The sequence below is a fragment of the Montipora capricornis genome, chromosome 3, assembly GCF_036669925.1.
Source record: "Montipora capricornis isolate CH-2021 chromosome 3, ASM3666992v2, whole genome shotgun sequence".
Classification (NCBI taxonomy): Eukaryota; Metazoa; Cnidaria; class Anthozoa; order Scleractinia; family Acroporidae; genus Montipora; species Montipora capricornis.
Genome location: NC_090885.1, coordinates 60,069,980 through 60,087,479, shown reverse-complemented (window position 1 = coordinate 60,087,479; position 17,500 = coordinate 60,069,980). Strand labels below are relative to the sequence as shown.

Sequence of the window (17,500 nt, the reverse complement as noted above, 5' to 3'; positions counted from 1 at the left end):
GAGAAGACCCTGGGAACGAGGTTGATACAATATGTTGTTAACTTGGACTTTTGACCTTCAAGCCTGGTAAATATTTCTGTCACGCAAAGTAACGAAAGGTTTCTTTTGTTCCATTCATGTCGTGTATTCGTATCTCTACTGTTGCACGAGAAGTGTTGTTTCGTTCTTGTTGTTTCTTTTCGAATAAAATTGCATCCTCGCTTACATACGTATGTTATAAAAATAGACTACCAAGGAAGGTGGTCAGTGGATGGTTTGAAACGCGCAATTCGTTGTAATAATCTACGACACTTCTAATACCTGCTAACATCTGTCGAGAGTAGAGGAGAAATGCACTGGCAAGAACCACAACTAAAACTGATAAAAATCTGCAAGTAAACGTAATTGAAAAGATACGTATAACCTGCAAGTAAGAAAAAGGTTGCAGACTGAATACTCCCACCTTCGCCATTTTTACTCGTGGATATATCCACGAGTTTTGGTGAGGTTCTTTGTGCAAACGTGTCACTCCTGCGTAACCGGAAGTCTGATCTAATAAGCCAATCAGGATGGATAATCACAACACACCTTAGCCAGCTGTGACTTCCTGTTCGCGAGGTTGTGCGCCGCCATTGCTGTATGTCGCTTTTATATTTAAGTGTTTGAGTACCTTCCGCTGCATTTAGAAGCAAGAAACGGAAGAATTAAAGAAATGGCTTTCTTCGAAGGTGAAGCAAAATATTCAGAACAAGTACAGATTGGTGCAATTAATTGTGTACCGCCTTTCACTGACCAACGCGAAGACTTTAATACATGTAGAAATGGAATCGACAGTCTGACACATGGTGAGAAGACAGTGCCTGTTCATCCCCTAAGCTCACGGGGGATAAATAAATTCCATTTGGAGAGTAACATCGAAGCTTTCAAAGTATACCAATGTTTTTCAAAGCTATCACGAAGTTTTGCAAGCTATGAGTCATCAAAGCCACATGAATAGAACTTGAACAACATCCGTGACATGAAAAACAGTGAGGCAACCAAGCAATCCATGCTTCCAGACACTAGTACTTGTGTGGTGAACCATAATGAAGAACTGTCGAAAGACTCGGTCACTGATTATGAAACGAAAACTGATGAGAAATCCGTACCAATCTCCTCCCTGGGACAGAGAACCTTCCACGATTAATTCCTTACAAGAAAACGTCGAGCTTGTTTCAGAAAGACAAGGTAATTAGAAAGTGTATGGTGCAGTATTTAAATAAGGACGTACCGAGCTCGTCTGGGTTGAGAAAGTGTTCATCTCTTGCCTTTGGAAAATATTATATCTCTATACCTAGACCGCAACTCAGACGTAACAATCTTCGAAAGTAGGAGATTCTAATCGTCATTTTTATCGTATTATCCGCAGGACTGCTAAACACAAAAAAGACTTGTCAGTTCTATTGTGTATTCAAGATCAATCTGCTACTACGCATTCGACAAAATTGAACCAACAAAATGAGAATTATTGTCTATCAAGAGAAAAGCTTTTGATATCAGGAGACATTGAATCGAACCCAGGTCCTGTTGCTCATAGAACGAGTACACATACAGCACATACAATAGTGAGAAATCCTTCTCTAGCACTGTTGCAGCCGGGCTCGATTAGCTCAAAAAGGATTGAAGGCACTAGAGTGTACCTCAGATGGTTCATGCTTCTTTTTTTCTGTTGCCCACCAGTTATACAATGATCCTATCACATGAATGTGCATGCTGCTGGAGTTGAATCCATCAGAAACAACTGTCAAAAATTTATTGGACCCATTACCGAGCAATTGTGCGTTTGTTGTCACAGCAACATACATGGTGTGATGCACTTATTGTGCGAGCAGTTTGCGTATAAATGAATCCATTGAGGGGTGGGCACCAGTAACTATTATCAGTCCTATAAGCGGACAACAGGGAACTACTGTGAACATTGGACATCTAGATGGAAGACACTATGTTTCAGCACTTCAGTTAGATTATTGCTGGGAAGCCTTAGCGAAGCAGCAACATTATTCTTGATAGACCGCGTGGGGCCTGGGCGCTTTATAATCTGTGAGCTCTCTCGATTCTTTTTTTTTTCGGTGGCGATGATTTTGAGTAGCTGCAGTACGGTGGATCAGCGGCAGTAGTTTCCGAATTGTGCGTGCTCAGCGCACATGGTTGCCCACTGATTTATCGTTTCAACAGTGTTATCAGGCTAAACGCAATTTTATCAATCGCTGGAAGTAGTCATCAAGATCACGAACGTTTTAGTGAAATTTCCAGGGGAAGGCAATACTGCTTTATGAGTTTTTCAGCGCTGTTGTGTGCACAGTTGTTTCCAGTGCAGCACTGGGATACTGCTACAGTTGACCAAATTTTAATCGAAGGAGACAGGATGTAGTTGAAGGCACTTGAAAGTCAGAGAATTCCAGATATAGACACGTTGTCCCTGATTTACCTGCCAAATCAAGCTCGCTCGACAGTTCAATCGCCCGCCATTGAGGTCACAGAACAAAATCACTTGAAGAGTTCAGGGAAAAGAAAAGCAATCCAGAACATATCAGTGACCAAAACAGAAAAGCATAAAACCATTTAAGTAAAGCTATGCAGAGCTCAAGGCTAAACCAAACTGAAATTTTTCAAGGTCAAGACTCCACTATACATTCCATGTCAAAAGTGATTCAGTCTTTTTCGTGATAAGATAACACATGGCCCTGAATTTATATGCACTTGCTGTGATCAGTTATGGCTCAGATCATCTGTTTCTAAGTGTAACAGTATCAAATATAGTGATAAATATTCGCAAGGTTTGTTGGAGGAATGTATAACCGGCGCAAAAAGTGTTAATATTACTGAATTGATCTGCTCTACTTGCTAAACCTGATGACATTAACAATACGACGTGGCAACAAAAATCAGACCTTATTCAAAATTACCCTGTCATCTGTGCAACAAAATTTGACCACATGGTACAGCTCTTTATAGAGGATGTGTGAAAGAGTAATCTTATGCCTATTGGAGAAATGGTATACTTATTTCACAGGGTTGAATTCCAGCAAAGGGGATTACCTCACATACATGCATGCATACATGCTAGTTGCATATTAGAGCCCACCGTGCTGTTACACAATTATCCAACTATCAATGCTAATGGATAAAGAAAACTTCAGCCTGCCAATTTTAAACAATCGCGGTAACTTTCATATCCACGAGTAACGACAGTGGCACTTTGATTCTAATGGTTGGCTCCTAAAAGGGCAGTGAATTTTTTTTACTGGTTTGTCCTCAGTAATCTCGTAAACGTTATAGGGATGATCGAAACACATGGGAGGCCAAACAGGTAAGGGTGAAAAAAGGGCTATTAAGAAAAAAGAAAATCTCGTTACGCGCATGTATTAAAAATAAAATGAGCAGTAACTGACGATTGGACGCGAGTAAGCCCTTCAGTATCCCTCTTCCACACTCTCCCGTCCAGGCCAAATTAACAGAAAACGTAGTGACCAAATTATTTTTGGCAAGTACATTTGCTAGTAATGTCTTTTAACAGTGCCAGGTACGGGGTTTTTTCCGCATGGGTAACACTTTTTACGTGTGCCAGCGTCGTAAATTATTACTACGAATTGCGCGTTTCAAACCATCGACTGACCATCGTCCTTGGAAGTCTATTTTTATCACAGTCTTGTAAACGAGGATGCAACTTTATTCGAAGAGAAACAACAAGAACAAAACACTTCTCATGCAACAATAACGAGGCACTGCCAGGAAAGGAGGGGGGGGGGGGGGGGGGGGTTTCGTGTCGCTGCTTTGTCAATGTTTCACGTTGCTGTGACCGTTGCTGTCGGAAATTTAAAGAAAGGATGTCATTTGTCACTACTTTTTAGGGCATGTCGCTTGTCATAATTTACCCTGGAAAAGCCTCAATAACGATACAAATACAGGGCATAAATGGAACAAAAGAAACCTTTCGTTACTTTGCGTGACAGAAATATTTACTAGAGTTCAAGTTAACAACATCTCGTATACTACGTATACTACGTATACCTCAAGAAAATGAGTTCACAATGAAACGGATAACATTGGATAACATTATGGACTCAAACTTTCCGTAGCTCACTGAAATGCACATACGTACTGCTTTAGGTAGCTTTCTTTCGGTAGTAACCTTTCATTAAGTCAATTTGTATCATTTATGTTTTCGGATACCGCACAACTGACTCTCATTCCGTTTTCGTTTTTGAGCATATGTATACTGATTTGGTTTGAAATTCTTTGAAATTCTGTCATATTTTTGCTCTACTACTACCTTTTAAAAGCGTGCTCTTGAAATGAAATATTTTAAGCAAGAGCCGATACAACGTAGATTTGATTTGATTTTAGTGGTGTACTATATTTCGGCTGGCCAAACCTTCTGAAACGAGGTTACAAACGCAGCTTTGTTACTAAACAAATACAACGGGCTGCAGACATTCCCCGCACACATACCCTACAACCTAAACAGATGGACAAACCCAAACGCATACCTTTCATAACGACCTACAATCTACTTCTTTCTTCTGACCGCTGCAAAAATGCTTTCCTACATCTACTTGTTGTGGCTTTCAGGCGCTCCCCTAACCTTCGAGACCTGCTGGTTACAGCTAAACTGTCCCCCAATGTAACTCATTCTAATTCCACACTTCCTTCCGGTTCTTTTCGCTGTGGCAAAAACTGCGCTACCTGTCCTTACATTTTCCATGGACGGATCGAGTCTCTGTTAGAAAAAATTTTTTCGATAGGAATTAATTGCATGTCCTTGGAGATGTTGTGGGGAGAGGAGAGGAAATGTTCTGCGACTGTAGTAGGTTTGGATTTGGTGTTAGCAAACTACAATTTCTTCTCTACTGGCGAAACGCGCTCAATTAATTTCCACATAACGTGCGAAACTAAAAACCTTATCTACATGATTCAGTGCAACAGATGCCATCTACAGTACATAGGAGAAACTAAACGACGTTTAAAAGACCGTTTTAATGAGCACCGCCGCACTTTAGATAACGCTAACACCAAATCCAAACCTACTACAGTCGCAGAACATTTCCTCTCCTCTCCCCACAACATCTCCAAGGACATGCAATTAATTCCTATCGAAAAAAATTTTTCTAACAGAGACTCGATCTGTAAGGCCAGGGAAGCTTTTTTAATTTTAAAAGGCAGAACAATTGATCCCAACGGTCTTAATATCCGCGAAGAAACGTATTAGATTTCAGTTTATTATTTTGAGTGATTTCCGTTATTTTTCCGTGACTCTTAGTATTTGAATTCAAAATCTCTGTAACTGCCATGTTTTATCACATTCTTTCAAGTATTACGTCAACATCCATTTACTGTATATATATGTACATAGAAGCAATTCAAATTGTAAACTCTCATTGTACCTGAAGAAGGCTGGTTTGGCCAGCCGAAATATAGTACACCCGGACTTTATGCGGTGTCTGTGCAGTGTATGTCATTTACAGACTGCAGACAAATAGCGCTAACCGTTTTAAAATGGGTTTAAAATGAGTTCTTAGACTTAAATACTGTTTATCAGCGCTATTTGAAATGGGATCAGCGCTATTTGTCTGCAGTCGGCAGTCTGCAAATGTCAGACACCTGACCTTGTGGGCTCATTTTCCGTAAAGCAGCTGGTAATGAAGCCAAGTTAACTTAGAAGAATTTGCACACAAGCCCTCTCTAAAATTGCAATTTTGCAATATCAAAAAGCTATAGCTCTGGAAACGTCAATCGAAAATCTCTAATTGAACATTTCTATTTGATAACTAAGACCGGACAGTTTGGAGATTCGAATGGAATTCTTGCTGGCCTTCATCAGAATCACTAGCTTCCTCACTCATTTCATGCTCATTCAGATCTTCATGGGGTCCTTCATCTTCATCTACTCCACACCAACTCGGGCGTCATTCAACACGCCTGATCCCCTACCATGACATTTAGTTTGTCACGCATTCCTCTCAATAACTTTGGCGTTTCGCGGCTATAGACTGTTTTCATGTGACGTCTCCGGGAATTGAGCTCTATCATCACTCAAACGTTTTCTTTTGTTTCGAAGGAAAAACAGGGCTACTGATCACGTGAGTGAAAACAGGCATCTTGTCCCTATGGGACCTTACATTCTATTTGTCAGGCCCTAGCACAAAGTCCCATTTCAACTACTGCAATGTTGTTTTGGGGAAACTGTGGAGTAACTTTATAGGACAAACTGCAAAAACTACAAAACAGAGCAGCCCGTGTCTTGACCTACCCTAACTATGACGCTGATGTCAACAATTTATTTGAACTCGTAAGATGGAAAACCCTAGTCTCTCAAAGGTAAATTGAAAGAGCAACAATGGTATTTAAATCCCTAAAGGGACTAGCACCTGATTATCTCTGCTCGAAATTTGTCCATCGCGATTCTGGTAATTGTTTGAGAGACTCTGTGAATAAGGTAAATGTTCCGCAACCGCGCACAAACTACTACAAAACAGCTTTAGCTATAGTGGCGCAGTTTTGTGGAACAGTTTGCCATTAGAACTAAGGAAAGCAGCGTCCCTCAATCAATTCAAAGGTCTGATTAAAGAGGTTATCTAAGCCATTATTCTAAACACGGCATTCATGGAAAGCAGCTTTATTGTATGATATTGAGTAAGATAGTTAATGTAGTTTACATAGTTTATCTACACTTGGTTTTAAAATTGTACATATGGTTTTTATATGGCTGATGAATTGTACCGTGGTTAAATAAAGATTAAACACTCTATTCGAGAGTAGTATAGGAGTTGGGGGTACGAGAACATTTTTTGCAAAAATGTTCTCATACCAACCCAACTCCATACTACTTTCCATTTAATGGCTTTCCATATTTTGTTCTACTATTTTTGTTCTACTATTTTTGTTCTACTATTATTGATCTCGTATTTTCGGTCTCATATTCTTGGAAATCTATATGTTTTATATTTCTGCGAATCCATGCCGTGGCGAGGCAGAATGGGTCCAGCGCAAAATTTATTTTGGAACTATATGTTTTTAAAAAACCTAAAATAATATCTCATATAATAGTATAATGAGTTGCAAAGAACTGCATAAAGAACTTGTCAATATGGAAGAAGTTATCTGTCCATTTTGTAATAAGCAAATCTCGAAACATACGAAAGAAATTGAGCAATGCTGCAGTCAACCTGATGTAGTGAATGACAATAATATGCTAGTTTGTAAAAAATGTGGGACAGTTAATGGCTATAAACCACTTATAGAATTTGTTGATTTTCACTCAAATAAGCATAGATTCCATCGTAAAAGTGTTTACCAAAGAAAATATCATATAGAAAACATAATGAATAATATAGCTGTAAAAAATGGTTTTCAGATAACCGTGAAAAATAGAGATCAGATATTGAGAATTTTTGATGAAATTGGTAAGGTCGTAAAATCTGTGAATATAGACAGAAAGCGTATGATTAACATAAATTTCATTTTGAAACAAATATTTAAAATGCTTGATCTTCCTTATGAAAAGGTCAAGACATCAAAGTCTAAAAAGTCACTTGAAAGTTATAAACGATATTGGCAAGACATCCTAGCATTATCATTCGATAAAATAAATGTGATAGTTAAGGAATGAATTTGTCATTGTATTTTGCGTAGAATTTGTCAACACTAGGACAAACATCAGTTACAAAATCATCTACATTTTTTAATTGTGTGTGAAACGATGGTTGAAATTCACCGCTTCTCAACATGTCTTTTATTGAATTCAATAGATGTTGATAACTTTGGTATGCGTATGTGCAATTTTGTATTTTAAGATCCAGTGATTGGAAATCCATGTAAGACTTGATTAACAAAGCACAAGTGCTTATTGCTACTAGGGCTATACCGCCAGTTACAACAGCCGAAACCAAACCACCTGCTCCAGTTAGAACAGAAATACTATTACCTATCAATTTAAATCTTTTGAACCGTTTTACAGCCTGCTTGTAAGCCCAGCATTTCCTATGATACGCTTTATAATAGCTCTTTAGTTCGTCAACCTGATCTTCAGTCAGTGAATCTGAAATATGGTTCCAGCTGAATATTCTCTTTTTTCGATCTGCCATGATTATAGTTTAGATTGTTAATCGTCTGCATAGACAATATAGTATACCACTGACTTGGCCACAAAAAGGTGATCTTTTAATCAGTTTAGTTGTGTATTTTTCTGAAATAGCATAAGTGTACCCTCTACCGAGCTTATGGTGGACATAAAACCTCCCGGAAGCATCATGTAATACACTATGTGAATTTAATATATCAATCCAACCGAAGATCTTTTCAAGTAACCATGTTAGACAGCCACTACCTGATCCAAGAAGACCTATTTCACCATTATTGAGTTCAAGAATCTTATTTATAGATATATCTCTTTCGAGATGATAAAAATGCAGGTATCTGTAAACAAGTGCTGATTTTAATATTTTATCGTCAATGTTTGGATGTTTTTCCTTTGTTTTTTCAAAATTGTATGTCACATATTCAAGCAATAAATTGATATACATATATATTTACGTTATATTATACCTTTGCATTAAGACAGTATGATGGTCTACTATTGTTTTTTCAACGTATAATGCCATATTATTTTAACGACCAAAAGACTTATGTGAAATTATAAAATGAAATTTTCTTGAGTCTGCAGTGCCTGAATATGTAATTTTTAATTTTTGGATATTCGAGAAAAGTCTGTTAATGTTTACAGCGATGCTTCTTTTTGAAGAAAAATCGAGATTATAAACGGATGTATTTGTTGTTTCTATTGTCAGCCTATGATTGCTTGAAAGGGGATATAATTTATCAGTAATCAAAGTTACAGCTGCGATGTACATATCTGTTGGCATTGCTACATACCCTCCAATGAGTGTAAAAATACATTCAGTAACAACTGAAGCTCTTGATGTTTCTCCCCATAAATAAGATACAAGATTTGTGTTAAAAAGGTACGACAGATTGACTGCATCCGTGTCATTGACAGGTGATGATAAACCTGTTATTTTGTTGTTATTCATATCGATTGGTACATGCATTTGAAATTCATTGTTGGCAACCTCATAAGCTTTTTCGTAATCATAGATCGTAAAATCGAGATCGTTTTTAGCTTCACCTTTAATGCCGTAAATTAGAACGTATAAAGGTAACAGACTAGGACTAAGGTTGTCATAAGTAGATTGAACAGTTACATATAACCTTCTTTGGATTTGTTTAGAAGTACCATCAGGACTCAAATTCAATATACTTCGATAATATTTATAATCAGTATTGACTTTTATTGTGTTGTAATTGTCGATGTTCATGTTCAGTCTTTCAAATTGTATGTTGAATCTGTTGAACTCTGTGTCATGTCTACCATCTTTTTCGAAATATACTTCAATACAAACAGTGTAGTTATCACTAAAATCATCACGTATCATCTTGAACAAATTAAAATCAAACCTTCCTTTAAACAGACTAGATCCGTCATTTGTTTTTTGAACCTTCAAAGAGAATGCTTTTTTGTTCGTTTTATGAGGTGAGTCATTATAGGCGATTAAATTGGCATCCTGTATTCCATAATCTTCTGTAAATTCCCCATCATCCATTGCATACTTTAACACATTTTTACGGTTTTGATGTGTACTAATAAGACTTTCAGCTATTTTTTGGTCTGTGTATTTATTATTTTCAGTACTTATAGTTGAAAAAGCATCATTTACTTGCTTCAAAGTTATGGCATCTTGATTATGTGTGGCGTTTCCGAGATTCGTTATTCGTTGATTGTTCATGTGCAAATTTCCAGTCAGCATAACAGAACCGTCTTTTTTTAAGTAATCGGACAAATTCAGGTTCGTAGTGTGTGTTTCTAAAAATTGTTTGTTCACAGCATCTTTAGAATTTATAGGGTCAGCTAAATTTTTTATTCGTCGATTGTTCATGTCTAAATTTCCAGTCATTTGAGCTGAACCATCTAAACGAAGCGAATCCAAAAATAATCGATCAACGTAACCTTTTCCTGTGGCATCATTTATACCTGTTGGATCAGCAAGATTAATAATCTTGTTATTGTTCATGTTCAGATTTGCATTCATTTCTTGAGTACCATCCCGTAATACAACCTGATTGACATTTGGTTTGGCGGCTAGCTCAGTATCAATGTATCCTTTATTCACTACATCAGTCGATTGTGAACCCTTACCAACCTTTGTAATTTTATTGTCACCAAAGTCAAAATCACCAGTCACAGAAACTGTCCCATCTCTTTTCACATAATCTCCCAATTTCAAGTTTGTGGTATGTGTTTCAAGGTATTGTTTATTGACAGCGTCAGTGTTCCCTGTTGGGTTGGCTACATTAACAACTCTTTTATTCCTCATATCTATTGTTGCACCGTCATGACGCATGAATCTTGTATTGCCCTGCGCGATGTTGAATATTTGATCCTCAAATTGAGGTTCTCGTAAATTGAAAAACCGCCTACCAAGCATGTCGACATCGTTTCGAGAGTTGATTCTCAAATAATTTTTGGTGAAAAAATCGTATGACATTGCGTCTTTTTGATCAATGGTTGGATCGGCTAAATCGGTTATTTTTTGATCTTTCATGTCAATTGGATTTTGCAATTTTATTTTACCATCATTTGTATTGAGATTCATATAAAAACTATGCAAATGTGAACTGCTCACAGCATCGCTTTGACCATGCCTAGCAGGAGCGATGTTCTCAACCCGTCTATTATCCATATTGAGGGCTCCAGTCATTGCATTGCTTCCGTCCAATTTTAATGTCTTAGAAACCTCTGAATCAACATAACTCTTAGTGGTTGTGTCGGTATTCGCTTGCGGTGAAGCTACATTCCTCAGTTTTTTATTTTGAATATCGTAATCACCGTCATCTGTTAGTTTAAAACCAACACCAGGCAATCCTTTCACTATTTCAATAACTTTTTCATGTGAAAATGTGTCTTCAGGTAATTTACCATTTGAGTAACTCATATATATATAATTGAGTTATATAATTGATTTATATTTCTTCATCAAAATTCATCTTTACTTGTTTATTTGGTTTATCAATATATATGAAACCAAAAGGGTCTCTAGTTGCTTTCTCGTATAATTTTTTTTAGACATTGTTTTCACGACATATGAGACTTTTTTCATTAGTACTCGGGAAATCATAAATGGCAAAATGTGAGCAGTTTAATCTAATATCTTTTGGTGTCTTATAGTAGCTTTGGCTCAAATATATAACACAGCAGTTTTTATGTCTCCCCTGTATAAAATAGTCAACTAATGGCTTTTGGTTTCTATCACATACAAAATCGTCGAATATTACAATTTTCTGATTTCCACTACCAAGATCATTTACAGGAATAATTTGATCATTGAGTGCTTCAATAACATCATAACCAGCTTCATCACTCATTGGTTCGAACTCATCCATGAGATCCTGATACTTTGACTGCTCTAAGTTTTTTGCATAAAGGTATATTTTATCAAAGTACAATAAATTGTAAATCATATGCATAAGTGTATTTGTTTTTCCCGAACCAGAAGGTCCGCAAATCAGCATGCAGAAGCGTCGATCAGGCATAAAATCATATAATTGTTCGAAATTGGATGTGACTTTATCGTCAGTATCATAATTTGGTATTTTCATTTTTATATTATATGGGTATATTGTTTCAATAACATGGTGTATAACACGGTGTTCAACATGGTGTTCAACATGGTGTTCAACATGGTGTTAAACGTTATTTTTTATATATGAATTTCCATTTTATGTAACGTAACAATATAACAATAAATGAGTTTACTTAAGTGGAAAGAACTCGCAAAGAGTAAATCTGAATTAGGGAATAAGATCAATTATGTCCGTAATGCAATTGAAAAGCATGATATTGGTCAGCAGACCAGTCAACAGGGATTTTCAAAAGTATTCAAACCAATTACAAGTAAATTAGATGATGTTATTGATAGTAATCAGGTTTTAAGGTTGCCAAGGAAAAAACGACCACTGAAGAAAGGAGAAGTTCCTGATTACGGCATTGATATAGAGGATGAAGTTGAGGACATGGGTTTGGATGATCTATTTGAACAACCTGTTTTGCCACAGCAAGAAAAACAACTGGTGCCAAAACCACCAACATATGAAGAATCTTTACAAGATCTTCTGGAAGGAAAAAAAGAGATATATGTTGATCCTAAGTACTTTCCTGAAGAACCAGAATTACCACCAGAATATGACGACGACGATGAGATAGATTATGGATTAGATGATGAAGATATGGATAATGAGATATTAGGTGATCTTGGTATACCAAATTATGATTCTGTTGAAAAGGTAATAAATCAACAAGAAATGACTGAACGAAAAAACAAAAAATATCTCAATAAGATTGTCAATGCGGCTAAATTTAGAAGAAATCAATTTAAAGCCTACAAAGCAAACGTTACAAAGCAATACAAAAGTGGGACTATAACGGAAGCTGATAGGCAAGAGGAAAACAAAAGAGTGGATCGCGCTATGAGAACTCTAAATGAATACATAAAACATTATCAAAATAAAATCGAAACAATAAAAGGTTCTGGTAGGAAAAAACAAAAAGGTGGTAATGTGATATTTTTCAACAAACCGAAAGAACTCATAAAAAAATTGGATTTGATCATTGGTGAGATATTGGCTGGTAATACAAGCATTGACATGCGAAATATGGGTGTTTCTATATTGGACACATTATTAAAAATGTCGTCAATTAACAAATCACAATATGGTAAATTATACAAACAATATTTCAAAATTTAATGTAGCTTTATTATATAATGGAACGAGAGATAGTCTTGGCATCTTATAGTGTAAAAAATCAAGGGGATAATAAACCAGAAAATTTCACAACAAATTTTACCAGACCTATAATTCTAGACAGTAACAAGCGATATGTTGTTGGTCTTAACAGAGTCATCAACATGTCATTCACATGGTTTAATGTAAATCCGGGATACCAAAATCAATTGATCAAATATAGCTCAGATAATGGTTCAACTTTTAAAAACATAGCATTTCCAGCTGGGGTATGGAATTATACGGACTTTGAAAAATACATAAAAACTCAGACAAAAACCGGTGATACGTATCCGATAACTCTTGAATTCGATGACACAACATTTAGGGTCACGGTTGTATTGGCTAATAATTACCGGCTTGATTTGACAGCAAGCAATTTTAATGAACTGATCGGTTTCGACAAAAAGATATTAGCAAGTGGAACGCATGTTGGAACAAGAGTGCCGAATCTGAGTCAAGACACAGACATACTCAATATTCATTGTGATTTGATAAATGAATCGCTTGTAGACGGTGAAGACACAGACATCATTTATTCATTCTCAACCAGTGTACTACGACCAAGTTATAGCTTTACCTTAGAACCAAGAAGAGTCACATTTAATCCAGTTAATAAAATTACAATTTCATCAATCAGAATGTGGATAACAGATGGAAAAAGAAGATTGCTCGATCTAAATGGAGCGGATACGTCTTTTTCACTGATTTTAAAAAGCATATAATAATGTAACATAAAAGTATAAATGAAACCGTATGAATTCAAGAGGTTCTGTCATCCAAAACTTGGTAGATTCGTTTTTCAACACAAAGGGTCTGGACTTATCGTTGACAATATTTTTAAACCGTTGAAGAGTGTGGCATCATCTGTTTTCAAGAAATTCGCCAAGCCAATAGCGAAGAAGGCATTAGAATCAGGGGTTTCCCATGCAGGTGATAAAATTGGTAAGACGGTGGCAGAAAAGTCAGGAGACCTAATAATGAAAAAATTGGCAAATTTGAGAAAAGGAGCTACGGCACAAAGGGCAATAGCCCCATCTTCGCCCATTAAACAGCAAGATGAAAGTGCTGATATGATCCTCAACAGATTGATATCAGGATCAGGTATGAAAAGAAGGCGTTGAGTATTCGAATAAATGACATGACAGCAAAATTATATAATACAATAGTATAAATGGCTTTTAGAACAAGTGAATTTTTGCAAAGAAATGAGTTGGTGCGTTTCCAACTTGATGATGTAATTAGAACCCCTGCTAACAATCAACATCAGGAGAAAAATGGTTACAGATTCACCATCAACGACCGAAGTTCTTTCTATGATTGGTACAATGCTTATTTCGAGATTCAATTCCAGTTACAAAAAACAGCAGATGGATCCGGTTACGCAGCAGCTGATAGAATAACGGTGATAAACGGATCTCATTCATTTATTTCACATATGATGATTAAAAGTGCTGGGAAAATTGTTTATGACACTGACAATCTACATAAGGTTACTTTTGTGAAGAATCTGTTGGAATATTCTGATGATTACTCGAGAAGTGTAGCTAAAAACAGTTTTTGGTATTTAGACACGAATGATACGACAGCCAATACCAATTTAGGATTTGAGGCCAGAAGAGTGCTTACACAAACTGTTAATAATGATGGGACAGGAGGATTAAAAGATGTGAATTTGATCATACCTCTCAATCGTTACAGTTTTTTTGAAGAGTTGCAGGATAAAATGTTGGTTCCTATGCAGTTACAATTCAATTTGAATCTCCAGAACGACAATGAACTCATCAATATGGCAGCAGGAGTAGATGCCGGCAGAGTAGTAATTGACAGATTTCTACTATGGGTTCCAAAACTGACTCCAAAAGACAGTCTGTATGATAAGTTTATTGGTTCTTTTTTGAAACAGGACAAATGGACGTATCAGCGTGAACTATATGCAGTGTCAGCACCAGCTAGAGTCAGTGGTTTTTTTCAGATTTCTTCCAGTATTGACAATGTCAAAGCAATTTTCGTTTATTTACAACGGGCTAAAACCGGAGTTGCAACTCAAAATCCATATCTACTTGATACCTTCAAACTAAATGCAGCAAACGCAAACAGTTATTTGACAACATGCAGACTCGAATATGGTAATGGTGTTTTCTACCCAGAAACGGAATATGACAGTGAGAACAAAGTGAGAATTTTCAATGATCTGATGTCTTATGCAATGCGAAAAAATGATTACAACACCGGAACCCAGTTGAATCTTGCCAATTATAACAGCCTGTATCCACTAATCTATTTCGATCTATCATATCAAGCAGAGAAAGTAACAAGAGATCCTAAACAGTTGATTTTTAGGTACAAACTCAATGCTAATAGTGCAGCAGATTTCAATGTCCATGCAGTTGTATTGTACGAAGAGTCGGTTGTTATTGACAAAGTTGGAAATGAACTGGTGATAGTTTAAGCCCACAAATGAAATAGTAATATGAAATCAAGTAAATGACTGCTATTTATTTGTATATGTTTTGTAACTGGAATTATATAACATATATTATATGACTGAACTTTATGAAATCAACGTAAAACTTTCAGATAATCAAAAAAAAAAATCTGAGTAATGCTTACCATAAAAGGGAAACAATTGTTCTAAGACTAACGAATGATTCTCTTAATGGAAACGACACTCTTTATGTTCCAGCAATGGTAAAAAAAAAGATTACAAAAAAATCGAAAATTGAACAAAGGAATGGACATCAAATTAGCCAAAACGAATATCAGGAAACAAGTTGGTGGAAGTCTTTTGAGTACCGTATTGTCACTTGGAATGAGAGCTCTTCCAGCTATTGGTAAAACCCTTGGGTTGAGTGCTCTTGGTGGTTTAGCAGAAGCCGGAGCTAAAAAATTGATTGGATCCGGTCAACAGACTGGTGGTTTCCTTATACCCCAAGATAAAATTAATAAGCTGATAGAATATAAACATCTTTTATCGACGAAACAAAAACAGGATATAGTAAATGCCCTTCAAACGGGTTCAGGTGTTCGTATAAAACCAACTAAAACACAATCAGGTGGATTTTTAGGCACTTTGTTAGCTAGCATTGGAATTCCTTTGGCTTTGGATCTTGTGAAAAAGATGACTGGAAAAGGAGCACCGAGGATAGGTAGACCACCTTGGTTCAAAAATGGTACAGGAGCACCTAGAATGGGAATGCCCCCTCCATTTTACAGTTATCCACCATATGTGACTGGTAATGGTAAAAAAAAACCTCGGCCAAAAAAAAAGGACAGGGACTACTATTGGGAAAAAACTCACCATTCAATTCAATCCCAATTCTAGGAGACATATTGTGAAACCGAAATTTCACAAAAACATACCTATGTCCAACCACGATCTAATAAAATGGTGTAAATATTTGAATATACCGATCAATGATGTACTGTCAAGAGACGAAAATGTTCCACATAACCATAAACAGGCGTTATTCATCTACAATCTTGAACCTGCATATATGAGTGGAAGTCACTGGGTAGCCACTTATGTGAAAGATAAAGTGATCAATTATTTCGATTCGTTTGGTATGCCACCTTTTCAAGAAATGGTAAATCATGCCAAAAAGAAAAATCTGACTTTGTTACATCAAAACAATCAGATACAAAACATACAAACAACAACTTGCGGGTATTTCTGTTTATACTTTCTAAATGAAATGAATAAGGGTAATTCGTATTATGATTTATTACAAGTGTTCGACATAAATGATACAATGAAAAATGAGACATTTATCGAACATTATTTCAGAAATATCTAACTTATATATATTATGAAATCATATTGTGTTAAACAAAAGAAAGTGACTGAATGTACTGAGCCTTCAGGTTACAAAACAACTAAAAATGGCAGACTAATGTTCTTTTGCACTTGTGCTGAATGCGGCATTACTAAAACTCGTTTCGTTAAAAAACAGGGAAACTAAACAGCCTGTCAGAGATGGCAGGCAAAGGGATCATGTCAGATTTAGCAAACACTGGAACTGAATTGTTCCTAACAAAAGGTGTGCCTTATTTAGCAAAAAAAGGAGTCAAAATGGGAAGATATTACACTTCCGAATTGATGAGAGATCCAAATTTGCAGAAAAAAGCAATTGATTACAGTTTAAGAAAATTGAATCCTGTTTTGCATAAAGTGGGATCAGAAGCTTTAAATCAATTGTCAACAAAAATAAGACCAAACAAAAAATTACACAACAAACAGAAAAGATCTTGATGGCGGTGCTCTTGATATTCACAAAGCTATTGGTAAATTACCAAAACCAAAAAGCGGATGGACACTACCCGGTCATAAATACACAGGACCTTATAATGATTTGGAAAATCAACTGAAATATGACCCAAAAACTGGTCAAATATTAGAAATATATGATATGCCAACTGGAAGAACTGATGCAATAGCAATGCAACACGATGTTGATTATTCCGTCTGCAAGGATGATAGGAAATGTAAAAACAAAGCAGATAGGAAAATGGTTCAAGCTTTAGACAACGTACCGTATAATGAAAGACAATGGGGGCATTGGTTGGCAAGAAATGTTATCAATACAAAGCAGAAACTAGGTCTAGGAGTTTCAAAAAACGGAAAAAGCCGTCGAGTAAAGAAAACTGG

General features: G+C 36.3%; 1 protein-coding gene across 3 annotated transcripts in view; it reads right to left on the bottom strand.

Annotated features, from left to right (window-relative positions):
• Nucleotides 1–17,500, bottom strand: part of LOC138043564 (uncharacterized) — a 65,654-nt gene that overhangs the window by 35,417 nt on the left and 12,737 nt on the right. The gene's annotated exons all lie outside the window — the stretch shown is intronic.